The sequence below is a fragment of the Cydia splendana genome, chromosome 18 (assembly GCF_910591565.1).
Source record: "Cydia splendana chromosome 18, ilCydSple1.2, whole genome shotgun sequence".
NCBI classification, from domain to species: Eukaryota; Metazoa; Arthropoda; class Insecta; order Lepidoptera; family Tortricidae; genus Cydia; species Cydia splendana.
Genome location: NC_085977.1, coordinates 15,819,291 through 15,832,867, shown reverse-complemented (window position 1 = coordinate 15,832,867; position 13,577 = coordinate 15,819,291). Strand labels below are relative to the sequence as shown.

Sequence of the window (13,577 nt, the reverse complement as noted above, 5' to 3'; positions counted from 1 at the left end):
CCCGTTGTAAATATAAAATTCCACCTTTTCCAGTTAACAATACTTAAGAATTTGAGTAGAAATCGTAGTAGGTATATTATATTTGAACTTGTGTACCGTTTCACTCGCAACGTGCAGCATTCCGTCACTCTCATTTGCCAAATTTTACGGATTTCATTTGCTTTGTCAAAGTTCTAGAGCTGAAACTCGTACCACAGAATAACTAATAGTACTACCGTACAGAAACTTCACTCCTTCACAAAAGTCAGATTTAGGTATAAAATTATACCTATACTCGCCGCCTGCAACAAAATAGAAACTTATAACCGCGCACGAACGGTGAATCTTCTTTGCGCGAGCGCCACGTGACACGACTATCGTGCGGTCGAGCGGCAGCCCACTGCCATACGCCTGCCCTGCCCGGGAGGCCCGCCGGCCAAATGTACCTAAACTGCGTAGTGACACCCCCCTGCTCGTACAGTCAAGTGTGAAAATATGGGTGCACAAATCATACTCAAAAATAAGTCTCATAGGCCCCATAGCTCTTATATCGGGACATATTTTTGAGTAAGTAAGTTGTATGAACCCATATTTTTACACTTGACTTTACGTACTTCAAAAAACTTAATGGTAGTTTATGTGACTGCTACATAATGAAAGGCGTTTTAATACGGCGTATTTTAATACGAGTGTGGGTTTTTGAAACGAGCTGACACTTCTGACAGCGAAAAATTTGAGGACGGGTAGTGATAGATAGCTCTTTTTGTTGTGAATTCAATGAATATCTATTTTTGTAGCACTAACGGGTTCCCTATTGTAGATACTTTTGCCATCCCTGGCCCCGTAGACAACGTGCCAATCGCTAACGCTCCGTAGCGAACGAAACGCAACCGTCACTGTCACAATAATATGGAAGAATGATAAGAGAGACACAAAGCGATTCGATGGCGAAGCGCAAACGATCGTCACCTTGGCTTGGCTGCCTGATTTGCAATGCCTGGTTAAAAGGTTAAACAGCAAACACAATAAAACCGCCGTCGGCAGGGTGTTCATCCTCAAACCCTAGGACCTACATGGTCGCGTACTGTGCGATTTAAGAGGAATTTCCTCAGACGCTCCGGCTGTGGAATGAGCTCCCTCCCGAGGTTTTCCCGAGGGTCTGCAGTATGGGGTTCTTCAAAAAAGGAGTGTACAGGTTTTTAAAAGGTCGGCAATGCGCATGTTACACCTCTGGAGTTGCAGGCGTCCATAGGCTACGGTGACTGCTCACGAGCAGGCGGGCCGTATTCTTGTTTGCCACCGATGTGGTATAAAAAAAAACAATGATATTAAACAATATCACGCTACATTATTTCTATCATAAATAGTACATAAGATAAAATAATTAGGGTACCGCTGGGGCAGATTTCTTATCTGTCTGACCCTACGTATAAATTGTTCTCAAGGTTGTTCACCCGTAATATTGTGAGTTAAAAGGTTGACGCTCACTTATGAGATGTCGTACCTAAATAAATTAACGAATTAACGAGAAAGATGAAGAAATAATGTTATGTAACCAGCCATGATGAGACGTAAATAAATGCATTTTATTATACATATTATATTCTGAAGAGTGACAAGAAAATTGTGATTGAATTTGTGTTTTGTACAATAAAGAGTTTATACATATATACAAAATTGTCATTGTCACTAGCCAATACGGATGGTGATGGTGACTCATGTTGAATTTTATAGGTAACATAATATAGTTAAAAGTGTCTAGAAAATTAGCATTCTATCATAATGAATTGAACATTGAAAAATATGCAGGGTGACCTTAGCCATTTGGACAAACCCTGTAATCCCACGTAGGGTTACTTCTCAGAAATGCTCTAACGGTACTATTTTTTTACTTAGAACAAAAGATAAAAAAATAAATTATCAAACAAAATTTCAGAACCGAATTTCAGGCCAACTTGATCTGCACCAACCACCCGAACAAGCGGGATTCCGCCCCGGACTGTCTACCACCGACCACCTGCACACGTTAAACCAAATTATCGAAAAATGCAACGAACATAACCTCCCCCTCTACTTAGCCTTCGTAGATTATTCCAAAGCGTTTGACAGCATATCGCACCATGCCATCTTCACAGCTTTACATAATCAAGAAATAGCCCCTAATTACATCCAACTTCTAAGCACTATATATAAACATAGTACAGCCGCCGTAAAATTACAGTCTTCTGGCCCGTCCTTTGAAGTACAAAGGGGAGTTAAACAAGGAGATCCGCTATCGCCGAAACTTTTCACCAGCACATTGGAACATGTCTTCCGGAAGCTTGCGCCGCGTTGGGGAGACAAGGGCCTGGTTGTCGGCGAAAAAAGGTTAACTAACCTTCGCTTCGCCGATGATATAGTCCTTTTTTCCTCAACGGCATCCGAGCTACATCTTATGCTAGAAGACCTTAGCAACGCAAGCCTCGAGGTCGGACTGAAGATGAATATGTCAAAGACCAAAGTCATGTCCAACAGCACAAAACGTAAGATTGAGGTAAACGGAGAACACATTGCATATGTCCATGAATACCTTTATTTGGGCCAAATAGTCTCTTTCCAGGCGCGACAAGACAAAGAGGTCAATAGACGGACCGAGAACGCCTGGAAGAGCTATTGGTCCATGAAACACCTCATGAAGGGAGACCTACCTCTGTCTCTCAAACGTAGGCTCATGGACATGTGCATACTTCCAGTCCTCACTTACGGTGCTCAGACTTGGTGTTTGACGGAACCTCAGAAGTCCAAACTCGGGGTTTGCCAGAGAGCTATGGAGCGCAGCATATTAGGTGTGAAACTAAGGGATCGCATCCGGAACACCACGCTGCGCTCAAAAACTCAGATAATAGATGTAGCTCAAAAAGCGGCCAAGCTAAAGTGGGACTGGGCTGGTCATGTCTGCCGCATGCCGAACGACTTGTGGGCCAAGTTAACCACAGAGTGGGTGCCCCACGAGTCACACCGGGGATCCGGCAGACCTCGTCGGCGATGGCGGGATAACTTGGACTCCTTTTTGAGAGACTGGCCAGATGTAGCTCAAAACCGGGACGAGTGGAAGAAGAGGGGGGAGGCCTTTGCCCAGCAGTGGGACACAACAGGCTCATAATAATAAATAATAATAACAAAACCCTAACCCTAACCTAAGACCCTAATTGATTAAAGAGAATAATAATAATAATCAAACAAAAGTTATTTCCAATAATCGACAACAAAAAGAAACATACTGTATTAATCATTGGCAGTGCTTTTGTCAATTTGTTTGAAAATGTGCGGCAATGATGACATTTGTCAAAAGTCATAATCTTATTAATGTCATAAATAAAAAAGATAATCAAAACGGTCGAAGAAGGTTTCATACTATTTATTACCCCAGGAGCTACTACACATACAGGTTGCTCCAAAGTAAAAAAATCGTAATTTGTTAATTTCTTCGTAACCGCTACACCGATTGTTTTGATACTTTGTATACTGGTTCTAAATACCCTAATGCATACGTACATTCCGGCTTTGTCCAATGGCTAGGGACACCCTGTATAAATGATGTCTAAATGACTCAAATTTCATTTTGTTATCATTCGCTAGCTAACGAAATGCACGCGCGAATGATAACAAAATTACATCATATCGACATCAAAATGGAATTGGCTTAATACGTCCTCTGCAGGACACATTATTGCTACTCATCTTAATTTACCATCTTCAGAGAGCAAGTAGCAGATAATAGTATCATTGCCACTTTGTCACGTATGTCGGGTCACGGGTGTATGTAATTGTCTTGCTTGCTTGGTGTATGTAATTGTTTCGCGTTGTTGAGGTTAAAGGGGCCCACTGATTAACAGTCCGCCGGACGGTATCGGCCTGTCAGTTAGAACAAAATTTTGACAGTTCCGAACAACTGACAGGCCGATACCGTCCGGCGGACTGTTAATAAGTGGGCCCCTTACGAGAGCTTCCTGGTTGACAATTGACATGTGTGCGTTGAGGTTTATCGGTTAATCTGTCACGTAAGGCCCATAATTAATTAATTACTCAATTTAGGTTGCCATTTTGTTTAGCCATCTTTGTGTAAGCAGATTTTATTCAGGGACAGTCACCTGCAATAATATGTTACACAACGAAGGCCGCAAAAATATCTGACACGATCTTAATTGCAGAGCCATAAGAGTTTGTCACATATTTTTGCGGCCTTCGAAGAGTAACATATTATTGCTGGTGACTGTACTTATGCATAAATTTACGAAGAATAAATAATGAAACTAAGAAAGTAACTTAGTGCGTTCAGTGCTTTATAATATTAGAGATGCTTTCTCCCTCCAACGGTGAAAAATAAGGAGGTCATAAAAAAATATATCAAAATAACAAAACCTCGGTAATCCGTCAACGGCCGGTTTTGCCCGTCCGAATTAGCGAGGTTCCACTGTATTTTAAGTTGTCAACTTTCATATGCCTTTTAACCGTGTCCCAATATTCGCCAGGGCGGTGCCACAGTCAAACACAAAGCGAATAGGGTAATTCACCAGTAACTGGCCACTGCTAGTAATTGGACACCAAATGAATTCTATTCACCTATACAAAGTTCATTTTAGTATAAGGTTTCAATAACTGGCCAGCCTTCAATTACTAGCCGCCTTATACTAAAATGAATTCTGTTTATAGGTGAATAGAATTCATTTTTAGTTTAAGGTGGCCAATTACTAACAGTGGCCAGTTATTGGCGAATTACCCTACTACTGACTTACCGGTCTAAGTCCCAATTACGAAAGGTCCCTTTTTCTCCAAAACGACACAAACGTACTAAGCGCCACTTGCACCATCCCACTATTAACCCGGGGTTAACCGGTTAAACCGTTAACCCAGTTTCAAATTGTACTGGTAACCATGGTAACTCCAGGTTTAACCGGTTAACCCCGGGTTAATAGTGCGAGTGGCCCAAGCTTTTAATTTAATCATAAGTAAGTACTTTTAATATACGCTTGATGAGCGGAAACATGTTTCTGCGTTACAAAAGGAAAGACAAACAGACATAAGCGGGCATAACGAAAATAAACGTATTAAAACTTGAGAAGTAGGTAATTGCGGGTTGCGTCAGACGCCGGTTTAATTTCACCCGGGTTTAGCCCGGCTGTTCACAACGCGAATAACACAAAACCTTGTAAACAATTTTATTTGTTATATTATTGCATGTAAAATTACATAGAAATCTATTATTTAATATAATACGATCATAAAACTAACTAACTAATCTAGCTTACTGATTAACTTATACTAAAACTAAACTAAACCACGAATTAAATATAAAAAACCTCACCAAAGTCTTCCCGCCTCTGGAATGGTGCCAAGGATCTGGCGACGTTGCCCCTTTGCACCGCCACTTTTGTCATTTTTTATTTGCCATCATTGTATCACAATGTATTTTTAACTCATTACTATCTTTGTCTTTTGTATGTTTTATATTAATTTTGATGTTATTCTTTTTACCTGTCGTGATTTTTCACTGGATGGTCTCATTTTTTTTAAATTTATTTATTAACATAAAAGTATATTAAAGTAAAGTGTATTATTATACAGCTTATACAAATACAATGCCCCACAAAACAGTTTACACGGTTTGACTGTGGGATCTTGCAGTCTCTACTCTCTTATATTACGACATTAAAGTTTACATCTGTCATTACTAATAATGCTCAACAATTACTAAACGCGATTTACGAGGTAACTACGCAGCTTTTTACCAAATTTTACTTTATTGGCATCATATTATCATTATCATCGGAAGATCAGCGCTTGAAGTCGCCAGCAACATGCTGGGGTGAGACCATTTCGTGGCACTTTCTCCTTTTTATATTTCTCTGTTTTGTATATTTATCTATTTTATGTTTGTGCTAACGAATACATTATTTCTATATTCTATTCTATCATCATCTTCCTAGCGTTGTCCCGGTTTTTGGCCACGGCTCATGGCATGGGAGCTTGGGGTCCGTTTTGGTCATTTTTTGCCTATTTTCTTAAATAACTTTTAAAACTTTTTGTCTTAAAATTACACAAAACCTTTCGTTTGATGTGAAAATGATATAGTTATTTACTCGTAGTTTGAAACAATTTTTTTTTGAACTTTCTAATTTTCTCCCCAAAATGGCCCCTATGTTTAAAATTAATGTATTTACTTTACATGTCCGTCTTTGGGTCACAGATTAATGTGTATCAAATTTGAACTTAATTGGTTCAGTTATTAGAAACTATGTGATTGACTAACAAACAGACAGAGGACACACGAGTGATCCTATAAGAGTTCCGTTTTTTCCTTATGAGGTACGCAACCCAAAAATTAAAATCTGCGGCGGCACCGACCCACACGTAAGGTGGTGGTACTAGTGCTCGACATGCTAATGCCCAATAGATGACACGCTGCTGTCACCTCTATTAACAATGACTTAAGTTTCAAGATGACATGTACTGGGACCACGTCGAGCACCAGTACCACCACCTTAGCTGTCGAACTTATGATACCCCTCTTCATGCGTAGGAGATTAAAAACATGTGCTTTACATATACCGGCTACTCGCTGTTAAAGTTTCGTTTATACCATCAAGAAACTATAAGAATTCATTTAACAACTTCGCAAACTAAAAGATTAACTATAACATCTTTCAACCATGAAACTAGTTTTATAAACAAGCGTCAAACTTGTCCGATGTTCAGTCGCTACGTGAACAGTGAGCCTTACAAGCATCGGCAGAGTTTCCATGTTGCAGTCTTTATGTAAAGAGTTACGAAGAACGCCTCTATGTTACTTTGAAAGTTTAAACACAATATAAGTTGGGATCCACAATAAATATTACCGCCTGGTTTTTATATTCAGGGTTTTTTAAAGTAGGCTTCGCTTCTTTCCTATTTATTGCTGCACCCTTACAGGCGGAATACATTCTTAGGGTTCCGTACCCAAAGGGTAAAAACGGGACCCTATTACTAAGACTCCACTGTCCGTCCGTCTGTCACCAGGCTGTATCTCATGAACCGTGATAGCTAAATAGACAGTTGAAATTTTTACAGATTATGTATTTCTGTTGCCGCTATAACAACAAATACCTACTAAAATGCACGGAACCCTCGGTGGGCGAGTCTGACTCGCACTTGCCTGGTTTTTTTTCTGTATTTGAGACTCAAATAAGAAAAGAAAAGGAAAGGTTCATGTGTTTCTTAAACTCGTTTGGGTTGGGGCAAACGATGCATGCACTCAAGACCATTGTTCGTTTATTCTGTACGCCACAGTTTACGAATAATATTTTAGTCTTCCCGGGGATTAAGACCTAAGGCTTTCATCTCCAAACAGATTAATACGCCACGTTCTATACCTACACGGGTCAGTCTTTCGGGGCAGTATTATTCTGAGGCGAGACCATTTCGTGGTAAACTTTAACTCTTACCAATTTTATGAATAGGTATTTATAGTTTTTAGTTATACTCTTGTATGTAATTTTAGTTCTAAGTTTATCACGAATAAATACTTGATTCTGAAATACTTGATACTTGACACGTATTACGTTGTCTTCTTACTTAAGTATAGGTATAACGAGCAGTGCGAGGAATTCGGATTAATCCCTGCCGCTTATTTTCGTCATCGCTCTACAAGATTTCCATCTTCACCACTTAGAAAGAAGAAAGAAAGAAAGAAAATACATTTATTTAACGCTACAACATATTACATCTAGAAAACAAAGACATACAAACATAAAACATACATAGCATTGTAAATGTAGTATACACAACTTGCTACGTACTGTGTGAGCGAGATTTCCGCTGCACCTATTTAATTTAATTAGTACCTACTTTTTAAGTTATAGCTTTAATTTATAAATAATATTTAGCATGTAATTATTATTGTAATGTAATGGGTTCATACCTAAATAAATAACATTTTTTTTTTATTTTTTTTTTATATAAAAAACATTGGACGCTAAAATAGGACCCCACTCAGCATAATGCCGCGGCAATCCGTGGCGCTGGTTTTCAGTGGGGACCTGACTTAAAACTATGAGACGACAACACATACGCCAGCGACACACAAAAAACAGACATAAAAAAGAGAGAGACACTAAAATTTATACATACTGAACAACAACGAAAGAAAAGGAAAACAAAAAAAAAACATACTAATAACATATAAAAAAAACCACACTGAATTATAAAATATACATCAAATTTAAAAATATTAAAAAGAAAAAGAAAAACTGTAACCTAAAAACTTAAAAACTACCCACAAACAAATTATCGTTATTTTAATAGAATGATGAATGAATACTTAGATGGTTGGCAGTCAATTTTACGTTTTTCTAGAAACTTCCTGCCTCGCACAGCTAAGCTGTGAAATGAACTGTCATCGGTGGTATTTCCGGAACGATATGACCTTCGAGCCTTCAATAAAAGAGCGTACCCCTGTCTTAAAGGCCGTCCGGGGAAACATAATTATAGAAACATCCATAACTCAAACTAATATCCCTGGTCATCACATGAATTACCAGGATTTCAACCAGGGACCATCAGCTTGGACCGTTACAAAACTAACACCCAAATGTATGAAAAACTATAACACTTTTTTCTTTGTCTCATTCAATAGTACCTACTCATAATTCTGAGTCTAAATAACCCAAAAGTCGATGGTTTTTCGAAAAAAAAAGTAATTGGTACCATTGTTTTTGAAAACCCCCATATAATTCCAGGTAACTTGTACAGCAACGGAAAACCCACCTAACCCAACTAGCAAAAAAGTCTCAGATTGCGCACTTTATAAGAGTAGTGAGCTTATAGCGCTCTTATTTTTGTTTTGAACTTATCATCGCTCTTATATTAGTCTTAGATAAGCTAATACGCACTTTAGTAAGTTTAGTCTTATTACCTAGTCTTATATATGTATATAAGAGCATTTTATAATACCATTATAAGCCTCTCGCTCTTACAATAACATTTACTAAGTCTCATTGAACTTGAGAGTACCTGGTCTTATATCCACATTCTTTAAGTTCATTTGATCTTATAATAAACTTTCTAAATGCTATTATAAGAATGTAAGACTAATATCAACATGGCATAATACTATTATGAGCCTCTCGCTCTTACAATAACATTTACTAAGTCTCAATGAACTTGAGAGTACTTGGTCTTATATCCTCATTCTCTAAGTTCATTTGATCTTATATTAGACTTTCTAAATGCTATTATAAGAATGTAAGGCTAATATCAACATAGCATAATACTATTATAAGCCTCTTGCTCTTACAACAACATTTACGAAGTCTCATTGAACTTGAGAGTACGTGGTCTTATATCCACATTCTCTAAGTTCATTTGATCTTATATTAGACTTTATAAATGCTATTATAAGAATGTAAGACTAATATCAACATAGCATAATACTATTATAAGCCTCTTGCTCTTACAACAACATTTACGAAGTCTCATTGAACTTGAGAGTACCTGGTCTTATATCCACATTCTCTTAGTTCATTTGATCTTATATTAGACTTTCTAAATGCTATTATAAGAATGTAAGACTAATATCAACATAGGATAATACTATTATAAGCCTCTTGCTCTTACAACAACATTTACGAAGTCTCATTGAACTTGAGAGTACCTGGTCTTATATCCTCATTCTCTTAGTTCATTTGATTTTATATTAGATTTCTAAATGCTATTGTAAGAATGTAAGACTAATATCAACATAGCATAAGAACACTGTAAGTACGTACTTTTCTGATCTTACTAAAGCTATAATAAGATCAACAGCAGCACTTTAGTAAGATATTAGAGTGATATAAGATCAAGACACTTATATCACAAGAGAGAAGATCAATATAAGATGGTTTGATCTTAAATCGTTTTTGGGAACACTATTGTTAGTATAAGTAAAGCAAGGAACCGTTATTTATTCAACATGGCCACATCATTTGTATTCAGAATGCTTAAAATACTCTAATAGTGCGCTTGAAAAATACACCTACATCAATGGCTGACTATCAATACAAAATAAAGAAATAAAATAATTATAAAAATATTCAAACACCATATTTGAGTAGGCGCATGAAGTTTGAAGTGTAAAACAGGGTCTACTTCACAATAAATAATATTTTCCCATGTGAATACTTACCCTGAAACATAAACAGACGATGATAAACAGCACGTTATTATATTTAAACATAATTCACTAATATGTTTTTGTCACGTTGCAGTTAATTTCACCCGTATATTTATACTTCACAAATAGAATGTTTCAAACCAAAATAAGCTTATTTAGGCTTACAAGATTCTAACGTTCGACCAATATAAGCCTATGTAGGCTTACAAGATACTTACGTTCGACCAATATAAGCCTATGTAGGCTTACAAGATACTTACGTAAAAGCGATATTAGCCTAAAGCAGCTTAATATAGTTTTGAAAAAGATTACTGTGAATGCAAACAACATTCAATTAGACTGATATTAGAACGATATTAAAATAAATACGCTTATGCTTTGTGCCCAAACCCGGGCTTATACGATGATATAAAATCAATATAAGAGCGACAAAATTGTAGTCTAGAGACTGTTGTTAGCGTGATTTTGCTAGTTGGGAAGTAATTCATTATCGTTCTAAACTGCGTACAACCAAAGACAGAAAACAAATGTAACGCGCAAAGTCCGCGCAATAAATATGAAACTCCAAGTTGTACCCAACGAGGGTAAGTTGGGGCAAGTTGTACCAACGTTAAGTTGTAGCCGCAAACTCGGCCGCAACCTTCTTGTAAGATTTACTCGAGAAGTTGCTGTCGCGCGCTGTTGCCGCTTTTTCGACGGTTAATTGCTAGTTACTTGTTAAGGGTCTAACACGCCCTGTTGTTAGATTACTTTGCTTAGCTGGAGCACGCAAGGGACATTGAACTTCTGGAGCCTAGGTTTTTAAGACGAGTTATTCCGCGTTAAAGCATTCACATTGATTTGCAAGGCTCGTATTTTACATTGATTTGCAGGTTATTTGTATTCCTTGATATACTTAGACAAAATGCAATATTGTTTTTAGTCACAATTTCATTGCGTATTTTTTATTAATGATGCAATAAATGTCAAATATTAAGTGACTTTTATATACCTAGAGATAAATTAACAGTTAAATATGCATCAGATACCTACTCCATCTTGTGATCCAAAACTCAGGTAGCCGATTTAGCCCTGAAATCCACTAAGCTTTAATGGGACTGAGCCGGACACACCTGTACGGATATGATGGTCGATCTTGTCTACGTGACAGCGTGATAAATCGGTGTCCGTCACTTTCTATGCCACGGTGTTAAAGAGTGACAGTTATTTTATCACGTGGATAAAGATGGATAAAGCTATCCATAATACGCCGGCTGCAGTATGCCAAACCACTTGTGGGTCAAGAAAACTATAGAGTGGACACCAAACATAGTACGGCGTCACAGCAGACCTGACCGAGCGAGATCTTTTGTGGTCCAGTTATGGGACACAATAGGCTAACAAATAATAAATAAATTTCCATATTAAATAAAATAGATTTTTGTCGATTTCAGGATTAGCCCCGTAGTAAAAGTCACTCAATACAACCTATAAATTCGGCTCTCAAAATATGGCTAAGGCTTGAAAAACATTCTGTTTTTTTTTATTATGAATGGGCTTACTCATGGCCACAGACTAGCCGAGGCGTAGACGTGGCCTACGATGGAGCGAGCTCGCCCAGAAGGTGCCTGTTCACTCTTGATTTGAAGGTTGCCGGGTTATAAGAACACGGAAATATAGACGCCGGCAAGGAATTCCATTCCTTGGCAGTGCGCATAAGGAAAGAAGAAGCAAAGCGCTTATAATGTGTTTGTTTTACGTATTGAAATACATAGATAAGTAGAAAATAAAATCTAATAGCTTCTAACACATAATGAAGCGGAAACACACGAGCACTCACGATCGTAACCGAGTGCAGGAAATTCTTGTTAGTGGATTCACCCGCGCCAATGCATTGATTGCATTAAAACCGCTGAAAGGGCGTGCACCCAAGTTAATAGGATTCTGGGACAGAGTGCGAATCATGGTGAATTTCGGATGTCAATGTAATAAACTTAGAAATAATTAGACTGAAATGGGTGCTAGAAAAGTATAAGTACCATATATTTTTCCTTTTTTAGGGTTCCGTACCCAAAGGGTAAAACGGGACCCTATTACGTCTGTCACCAGGCTGTATCTCACGAACCGTGATAGCTAGACAGTTGAAATTTTCACAGATGATGTATTTCTGTTGCCGCTATAGCAACAAATACTAAAAACAGGATAAAATAAAGATTTAAGTGGGGCTCCCATACAACAAACGTGATTTTTGACCGAAGTTAAGCAGCGTCGGGCGGGGTCAGTACTTGGATGGGTGACCGTTTTTTTTTGCCGTTTTTTGCATTATGGTACGGAACCCTTCGTGCGCGAGTCCGACTCGCACTTGCCCGGTTTTTGTTTTCAAAAGTTTTCTAGGAAAAAGTTGTTCACACTATTTTTTTGCCTGATGAATCTAATGACGAAATAACAGTCGATTCTGTAAAACTTTAATAAGCGCTTGGGGTCAACTATAAAATTACAGACAATAATGGTACCTACTGTTTACTGAATTCTAAAGGTACTGTTACACATGCTCTAAAATAGCATGCTAAAAAGCGTGCTATTGAGTATGCTCAATACGAGCATGCTTATGAGCAGTTTACATTTGCTAGCAATACGCATGCTAGTTTTAAGTATGCTCCTGAATAAGCATACTCAAAGCAAACACTCCAAATACACATGCTATTTTATAGCGTGCTCTCTCGCTCTCTGTCAGTTCAAACAAAGCTATGGACAATCAAACAGCTATCCGTATGGAGCTGAATAAGATCATCCTTTTGCTGGCGATGCAATGCATCCAGAAACTTATATCAGCTCGGCAAAAAAAGAAAAGAAAGAGAAAGATTTGGGTCCGTGATTGGATATCTAGAAGACAGGACTTTGGTGCAAGTGCTCAATTGCTTACAGAAATGCGAGAAGAAGATGCTGCGGGTTATAAAAACTATTTGCGGATGCTACCGCATCAATTTGACTTTTTACTATCTCAAGTTGCAAACGCTATACAGAAACAAGATACACACATGCGAAATGCTATCCCAGCTATAAGCAAACCTGTTCACACGCGCTAAAAGCACGCCCCCCTCCACCCGCGCTGCAGGTAGCATGCCCAAAAATCGCACGACCGTTGATTTTTGAGCAAACTCAAAACGAGCATGCTCATTATTAGCAATGTTTCGACACACATGCTACTAAGTAGCAATTGCTCAATAGTGGCATGCTTTCGTGCTAGAAATCAGCATGTGTAACAGTAGCTTTAGGTACTGTCTTTAGTCGGAGTAGCATACACTTACTTACTCCGTTGGCTCAGCGACCCAAAATGAGACTTGGCCTCCGACACAGACAGCGCCACTAGTTATTAAGTAAGTGAATGTTGTCAAAATTATATTATTTTGTTATCATTCGCCCCTGTATAAGTACGAGTGAAAGATGACAA

At 38.1% G+C, this 13,577-nt stretch overlaps 1 protein-coding gene and 1 long non-coding RNA gene across 2 annotated transcripts in view; one reads left to right on the top strand and one right to left on the bottom strand.

The window, feature by feature from the left end:
• LOC134799089 (neural cell adhesion molecule 2-like) overlaps window positions 1-13,577 on the top strand; it is a 460,169-nt gene that overhangs the window by 21,781 nt on the left and 424,811 nt on the right. The gene's annotated exons all lie outside the window — the stretch shown is intronic.
• The window catches only part of LOC134799167 (uncharacterized), a 514,174-nt gene that overhangs the window by 282,977 nt on the left and 217,620 nt on the right, over window positions 1-13,577 (bottom strand). The window contains exon 2 of the long non-coding RNA XR_010145339.1: window positions 6,989-7,104. This is a non-coding gene — a long non-coding RNA (uncharacterized LOC134799167). The remainder of the gene's footprint in view (window positions 1-6,988; window positions 7,105-13,577) is intronic.